Genomic DNA, 8,031 nt, shown 5'->3' on the forward strand with positions numbered 1-8,031 from the left:
TATCCAAAATAAATATATTTCTATATTATTTCTATTTTATTAAATAACAAAACAACATATATTTAAATAAAACACATCACACCCAAAAGTCATGTATTTCACATAAAATCATATATATAACCAATCAAGTCATATAGAAATATTCACACATCTACTAAAAATAATAGAATAAAAATGGGGCGTTACAACTCTCCCCAACTTAGAGAATTTCGTCCTCGAAATATTACCTCGAGCAAACAAATCAGGATATGACTCCCGCATCTTACTTTCCAACTCCCAAGTAAGACTTTCACCAGTTGCTCCTCCCCAAACAACTCTCACTAGAGTTATCTCTTTGCCTGCAACGTCTTCACCTTGCGATCATCAATCCTCAAAGGTAAAATCTCCATCGTAAGTTTGTCTCTAACTTGCACATCATCTCTAGAAATAACATGTGAAGGATCCGCTACATATTTCCAAAGTTGCGACACATGAAACACATCATGCAAGTTCGAAAGATGTGGTGGCAAACCAACTCTATAAGCCACCGTGCCAATTCTCTCAGATATCTGATACGGACCAATAAACTTTGGAGTCAACTTCTTGGACTTCAATGCACGACCCACACCGGTCATATGAGTGACTCTCAAGAACACATGGTCACCCTCTTGAAACTCAAGGTCTTTTCTACGCTTGTCATGATAACTCTTTTGTCGGCTCTGCGACGCTTTCATATGCTCTCTTATCATCTTGACCTTCTCCGTAGTCTGCTGAACTATTTCAGGTCCCAACACAACACTTTCACCCGACTCAAACCAACATAAAGGAGTTCCACACCTTCGACCATATAAAGCTTTGAAAGGTGCCATACCAATACTCGAATGGTAACTATTGTTGTACATGAACTCTATCAACGGTAGATGACTATCCCAAGCTCCACCTTGCTCAAGTACACACACCCTCAACAAATCTTCTAATGATTGAATCGTCCTTTCCGACTGACCATCTGTTTGCGGATGATAAGCTGAACTCAACCTCAACTGAGAGCCCAAAGCCTCTTGCAAGCTCTTCCAAAATCTCGAAGTGAATCTCAGATCTCTATCCGACACAATACTCGACGGGACACCATGCAACTTCACAATATTATGAATATAAATCTCCGCCAACTGAGCAACTGAATAAGTGATATTAATCGGAATAAAATGTGCCGACTTCGTCAATCTATCGACAACAACCCAAACGACATCATGCCCTCTTTGAATGTTTGGTAAACTAGTCACAAAGTCCATGGAGATGCTATCCCATTTCCATTCAGGCACATCTAAAGGCGTCAACAAACCAGCAGGTTTCTAATGTTCAACTTTAGATTTCTAACAAGTCAAACAAGCATATACAAATTGTGCGACATCACGCTTCAACCTAGACCACCTGTTATACCCTAATTTTGGACCTAAAAATACTTGCTCAAAATATTTTTCCATCTCTGATATGTGCCTATTACTCTTGAGAGGTTGCCAATTTGATATTGTTTACCCTGATATTTTACTATGTTTAGCTGCATGTTTTACTGTCTTTGTTTTGAAAATTTTTCAATTATGACTTTGTCTATGTGTTTTTTGCATTTTAAACCATTCAAAGGGTCTTTCTTGCATTCCAAGTCATTTGAAATTGTCTCTGATCAATTGCATATTTCTCTGCATTTTATTTCAATGTTATTTGCAAAAAACTCCTAAAAAGGGCATTTTAGTCATTTCATGCATCCAAATTCATTTTAGTCTTTGAAAATTGTATCTGAGTCTTTTCAATTAGTTTGTATAAATCCTTGCTTTTATTCCATGCCAAAATCCATTTCAAAAATTGCATCTGAGATATTGGAGTCAGCTTAGTCCCTAGGGGCATTTTGGTCTTTTCACATGAAATTTTGACAGAGAGAGGTTACTTTAAAGTACCTCATTTAGTAGTTGGTTCATTTTAGTCCTTTTGGTGTTTTTTATTGGTTTCACTTTACGTTGTTTTCAAATTACATTTTTTACCCAATTTTATTTTTAATTGCATTTAAGTCCTTAAAGTCTTTACAATTTGCATTTTAGTCTTTTTTTTTATCATTTCAGTCCTTAAAGTCTTTTTCATTTTTACATTTTAGTCCTTTAGTCCTAATAAATTGCAGTCCAGTCCAATTTTTGTTGATTGCAGATTGGTCCCTTAACTTTCAAAAATTGCAAAAAGGTCCCAAGTCCAAAATTAGTCCAAGGCCGAGCCATTTTGTCCAGGAACAGGTGTCACAAGCTGACTGGGTCTCAAGTCCACATGTCACCTATATAAAGGCCACCTAATCAATGCAACAGTACCAATCATCAATCACGTTCTGCCAACTCACGCAAACACAACCTTCTTTTCTCTCTCTCAAAAAACGGATCAAAGTCCCTTTTCATCAAGAACATGATGAGTTCATGAAGAACTTCGTCATCTAACAAACCCTAACCGTCTTCCAGATTCACCAAAACAAACACAAATCAACAAATTCAACACCAATTCCATTGTTTCATCACAATCCAGAACACTTATCCCCAAATCGAAACCCTAGAATTTCCAGAACTAAAATTCATCATAAATTGAAGCAATTCGCTTCAGTTCTCAGTGATTCCTTGCGTAATCATCATCATTGAACCGTTTTCCTCGCAATTCAAGCGAGAATTCGTCATCTACAAGGACGAATTCATCACGATCACGAAGAAGTTGTGAGGAAGAGAAGAAGAGAAGTTGAATTCGAATTGAACCAGAGAAGAAGAAGAGCAACAACAAAGCACTTACCAGAAGCTCAGAGAAGGTTCGCGAAGGTTCTATTCGTCTTCTCACTCGAATCTCCGTTCAAATTCAGGTAAACTCATAAAACCTTCTCGTTTTCGTTTCAAATCTTCATCGAAGGTCCATAAACATAAATAAACGGTGAATCGAAGTAAATTAACAAGTTCTAAGACTTGTTCATTCGAAAAAGATTGAAAAAGATTTGAAACCGAGACATCAAATGTAGATCTACAGCGTTTCACCGTTTATTTCTCAAATCTAAGCTCATATTTGAAATCAGCATGAAAAATAGAGTAGTTTAGGGTTTAGATCCATGTAGATCGGAGAAGATTAGGGTTCCGTCACCGGAATCTTCGCCGGTGGTGGTCAAACCCGCCGGAGAAGATGATCGGAGTTCTAGAGAGAAGGGAGAGAAGTCTGAAGACTTAGAGAGAGAAACGAATGGGAGAAATGAAATGAACCGGTCTTCTTTCCTTTATATAAACGTTGTTGAACCATCTGGTTCAGTTAAACCGTACCGGTTCATTCGTTTCACCTCTGAACCAGCTTTCTTGCAACTTACACCGTTTGATTTGCCTTGTGTTGACGTGTATGGTTGAGATTCAGTGTTACAGTGTACCTGCTTTGTGCTGTTGTGTGCCACGCGCTATGAACCATTAGATTTAGGTTAAGATTGATCTGGATCAATCCAACGCCTCTGAGGCACTTGGATGATCCTGATCCATGTTGAACTTGGGCCTGGGCTCCTCTTTGCTGTATTTTCGTTTCATACCATATTTTTTTGCTATTTTGGCACTGTTTCTTGCTGTTTGCACCACTGCTTGCCTAAAAAAAAAACTTTGATAAAATTCCTAAAAAATTCCTAGTTGTTTTTTAACGTGTTTCTTGATGTTTTTGTGAATATTCTACATATTAAAAATTGATAAAAAATATATATGATATCACTTGTGATTTGTTTGTCTTTCTAGTTAAATTCTTGTGATTTTCTTGCTATGTTTTTGATATGATATTTTGTCAAATTGATATTGGTACTTGTTATGCAATCTTGTGATATGTTTGCCTCTGATTTGTGTCTTTTTTTTTATTGTTTGTGAATGCAATTTGTTAATTTCTTGTGTTGCAAGTTATGTGGATATTGTTTGTGAAAATAAAGTGCCACATATGTCTAAAACATATCATGATTCTTGACTTGAATGTGTTCTTATGATTCTCATATTGTTGATTGTGATGAAACCTTTAGAAAATTGTCATGATATGGGAATTACAGGTCATATACTTGTTTAGATATTATGATAAATTTTAAGTATATCTTGCTACTTTTATGTTAAAGAGTTTTGTTACTTTCTTGTCAATTTTTTTTAGTGTTTTTTTTGCTCATAATTTCTATTCTATTATGCCTCATGCTACTAACCCTTTCATTTCATGTTTCATTCATCCATGAGCATTTCATCCTCCATCTTATATTTTTAGTTTTTGTTTCTTACACTTTAAGTTTTGCAAAGGCTTAGTATGTAAAACTTAGGGATTTTGTAATTTCTTTTATGCAATTTAAATTCTTGCAAGAACATAGCATGTAAACTAGGGCATATGTAAAGGACAATGGACTCTAATGATGTACACCGACACAAGCACCGACACATGCACACACATCACATGGATACTTTAGATGAATGCTTAGGGAATGTATGCTTTAGATGTATGCCTAGGAATCACGATACTTAGAAAATTCTCTCTTCCAAAAAAAACATGAACAACTTCACTCAAATGATTTTCTAAATAAACCTTGGGATTAAAATCCCATTGAATTTTCCCTTTATTTTCTTAAACAAAAACCTTAATGAATTTTAATCATACTTAGACTTCTTTTGTAAAATAACTAATTCCACCTCACTCTTTTCCAATCTTATGCCCTTGAGGCCTCCCTCTCTTATTCTTCAAAATTCCATTTTCAAACTTAAAATCAACCAACAAAAACAAAAACATTTTTTGGAAGAGAACTACATGGAGTTTGATCCCTTAAAAGGGTATGTAGGCAAGAAGTCAAAACTTTTCCAAGTCCAATAAAACAAAATTCAAACATCTTCTTCTCCCTCCAATTCTTGACTTAGTAAACTCTTAGGTGTAAATATCATTCTTCAAATAGCATTTAAAAACAAAGCGCGAGCGTAGAAAGTAAAGACGGTTCCTATAGGATACTATAGTCGTTATGGGTGCCTAACACCTTCCCGTAACGAAAACAACTCCCGGACCTCGATTCTCAAGGGTTTTTCTTATTTTTCCCTTCCCAAGAAAAAATGAGATATCAAAGGTTCAAAAGGTTCAAACGTAATCAATGTTTGACACCCGAAAACCAAGATAAAACAGCTGGCGACTCCGCTGGGGGACTTCGAGAGTTACGCCTAGTCTTTATTTCCACGCTTGCGCTTTTGTTGTTACTTGTTTCTTTTGCTTTCTTATGTGAATATTTGTTTAAGTTCTTGCTAACGTGTGGGGGTGAGAATATCAAAAGTCCTACACCCGGGCTGAGTGAACTTAGGATTTAGGGGGGATATAATCGACAATTCATTCCGAGGGTTGCCTCGTGTATTGGATTATGCGATCAATCCCACATAGCTGAGGAATTTTGGGGGTGATGTTGTCGGCGCGTGTTGTCGCGTTTAGGCACTTTACTTCTAATTGTTCTATGATGCTATTGATAAAGCCAAACCGCAAGTGCACGGCCTATCGAAGTAATAGTAGTAAGTAGAGTTATCGTTCCGCTAGGGAGTTGTTCAACTTAATTAACTTTTAATGAATGATTAGAGGAGAGAAAGTTAATAAAAGAGAGTTTGATTGCCGAAGGTAAAAACAATAATAATAAAGGGCCTTAGGATCATTGGTTCATCATAATGACTAATCCTTTACTAGACAAAACCTAAACATCTAATTTCATGATTTACACACTAATTTCTAAAGACCGGTTTACCTTAGCCCCTCACCTTTCCGATGAAAGTCCAGTGAGAGTTTACTTCTAGTAACCAAGCCTATTTCACTGACATGATTACTAGAAGATGCATAGAGGATTGAAACTACTCTTTGTCTCAATAATTGCAAAGACTATTTCACTGTTTTGCAATTATTGTCTAGATTCACTTGTTCCAACATCAAGACTCCGCTCTCGCTTTATGAATTGATGTTTGGGATGATGGATTAACGATTATCAAACCCTCCACTTTCGCTTCCACAGTTTGATAATTGTTAATCCACGTTAAGACGGTGAATCTAGATTAGAAATTAGGGTTACATAGAAATTAGGGTTTAGACATGTTTTGTTTAGGATTGAGTCATTAGACTCCCCAATAATCCCAAGACGAAGAAGTCTACTCACTCATGTTCATCGTAGACATGGGGGAAGAAGAGAGAAAATAACAGTAAAGGAAATTGCAAAGAAAGTAAAAGGGAAAATAAAGACTTTTATTAAAATAGCAATTGAAATAAACAAAGTAAAGGATCATTGTTTATGGTGAAGAGCTACTCTATTTATAGCTTTACATTCGACTTAGAAACTAAGCAACTAAAGGGATAAAACAGTAAAGCTGCAACAGGGTAACTTGGGCCCGAAGAAAAGCAGCAAAACAGGATCCTGGGGACGGGCACGGCCGTGCCACATGTTGGCACGGGCCGTGCCAAGTTTCTGGTAAGGGGAATTGTATTTTTGCCCCGTATCTTCGTATTCTTGCGCTGTATTTTGCTCCAGTCCTCTTTCTTTTGCTCCAAGGCACCTTCCACCATATATTTATTCCTAAAATAAAATAAAAGACAATTTGAAGTAAAATATTCTAAACTAAAATAAAATGCAATAAAATAAAATCAAATCTAAAATAAAACTAAACTAAATAAGGCAATAAATAAGACTATCTATGACTCATCAAACTCCCCCACACTTGAATCTTTGCTTGTCCTCAAGCAAAAGGCAACAAACATAGTAGCAACAAAAGATTGATTATGGCAATATTAAGAACAATGTGTCTCAAAAGAAAGGCCTTGCTTCAAGTACACTAATTACAACTTCAAACACTTCTCATGAACCTATTCTACCCAACATCAAGTCTCAAGTGAGTGTGTGTGTGTGCAGTCCAACCCTTTTCTTGCTCCTGTATAAGACAGATATTATGAGGAACAGGTTCTATCCCTAGTGCTAAAGTAACCGAGAAAAGTCCTTTCTTCATTTCATATAAGAGTGATGGGAATTTAAAATTAGATTAGATTAACAATTAAGCACAAGGGGCTGCATATGCTTAGGGGCTATCTATCCTCGTAGGAAGTTTTCTCGGATGTAATTGTCCTTTCCCCCTAGATTCAAAATCACCCTAAGCAGTGCTGCAAAATTATTATTTGTTTCATCTCCGCGTAGGAAGTCTTTTTGGATGTAATTGTCCTTTCCCCCTAGCATTGATGAATTTGTTTCATTTAAGTTCAAATTAAGGAGTCACCACCACAATTAGGAAGTTAGGATGTAATTGTCCTTTCCCCCACATGTTGGTGCCATTCTCCCGCCCCATTTAACATTAACAAATTAAGAAGAATATAACAATTAAGAATCAATTTGATTAATTTTCCCACACAAACTTATACTACTTTTACTCTTAAGACTTTAAAGGGTCTAAGTTAACACTAAAGATAGAACGTGCTCCTTAAAATACCTATTCATACATTTGCTCAAGGATTGCAACCGGGTGCTTTTCTCATTGGAGAATTTCACAATAAAACAAGACATGGGTATAGCAAGAACATAAGAAACACAAGAAACTACTTTTATGTACAAGAAGCAACCTAAGGAAGAGACAAAACAAAAAATTTTCATGCCATTTCTACATTAAAAACAAGCTACTAGTCACGCCTCTTGCTATAAAAACAAAACAAAAGAATAAAGTTCAAGGGAGTTTGGACACTACGACTCTAGATACTTTATTAGCCCCCCCCCCCCCCCCCCCACACACACACACTTAGGGGAAGCATTGTCCTCAATGATTCAAAGAAAAAGAAATTAAAAAGAAGAAGAAGAAGAAGAAGAAGAAGAAGAAGAAGAAGAAGAAGAAGAAGAAGTAGAAGAAAGGGAGTAGAGAGAGAGAAGAATGGAAGAGAGGAAGAGGAAAGCTCACATGTTATTGAGGTCCATAAGGAGGACCTTGAAGTTGGAGGTGTTGCATCATCCGACGGAGCATCTCATTATTTTCATCATTGACACGGTTGCCCCTTTGAACTTCA

Source organism: Medicago sativa, chromosome 1, assembly GCF_051527215.1.
Source record: "Medicago sativa cultivar Bolivia chromosome 1, Bolivia_mono, whole genome shotgun sequence".
Taxonomy (NCBI): Eukaryota; Viridiplantae; Streptophyta; class Magnoliopsida; order Fabales; family Fabaceae; genus Medicago; species Medicago sativa.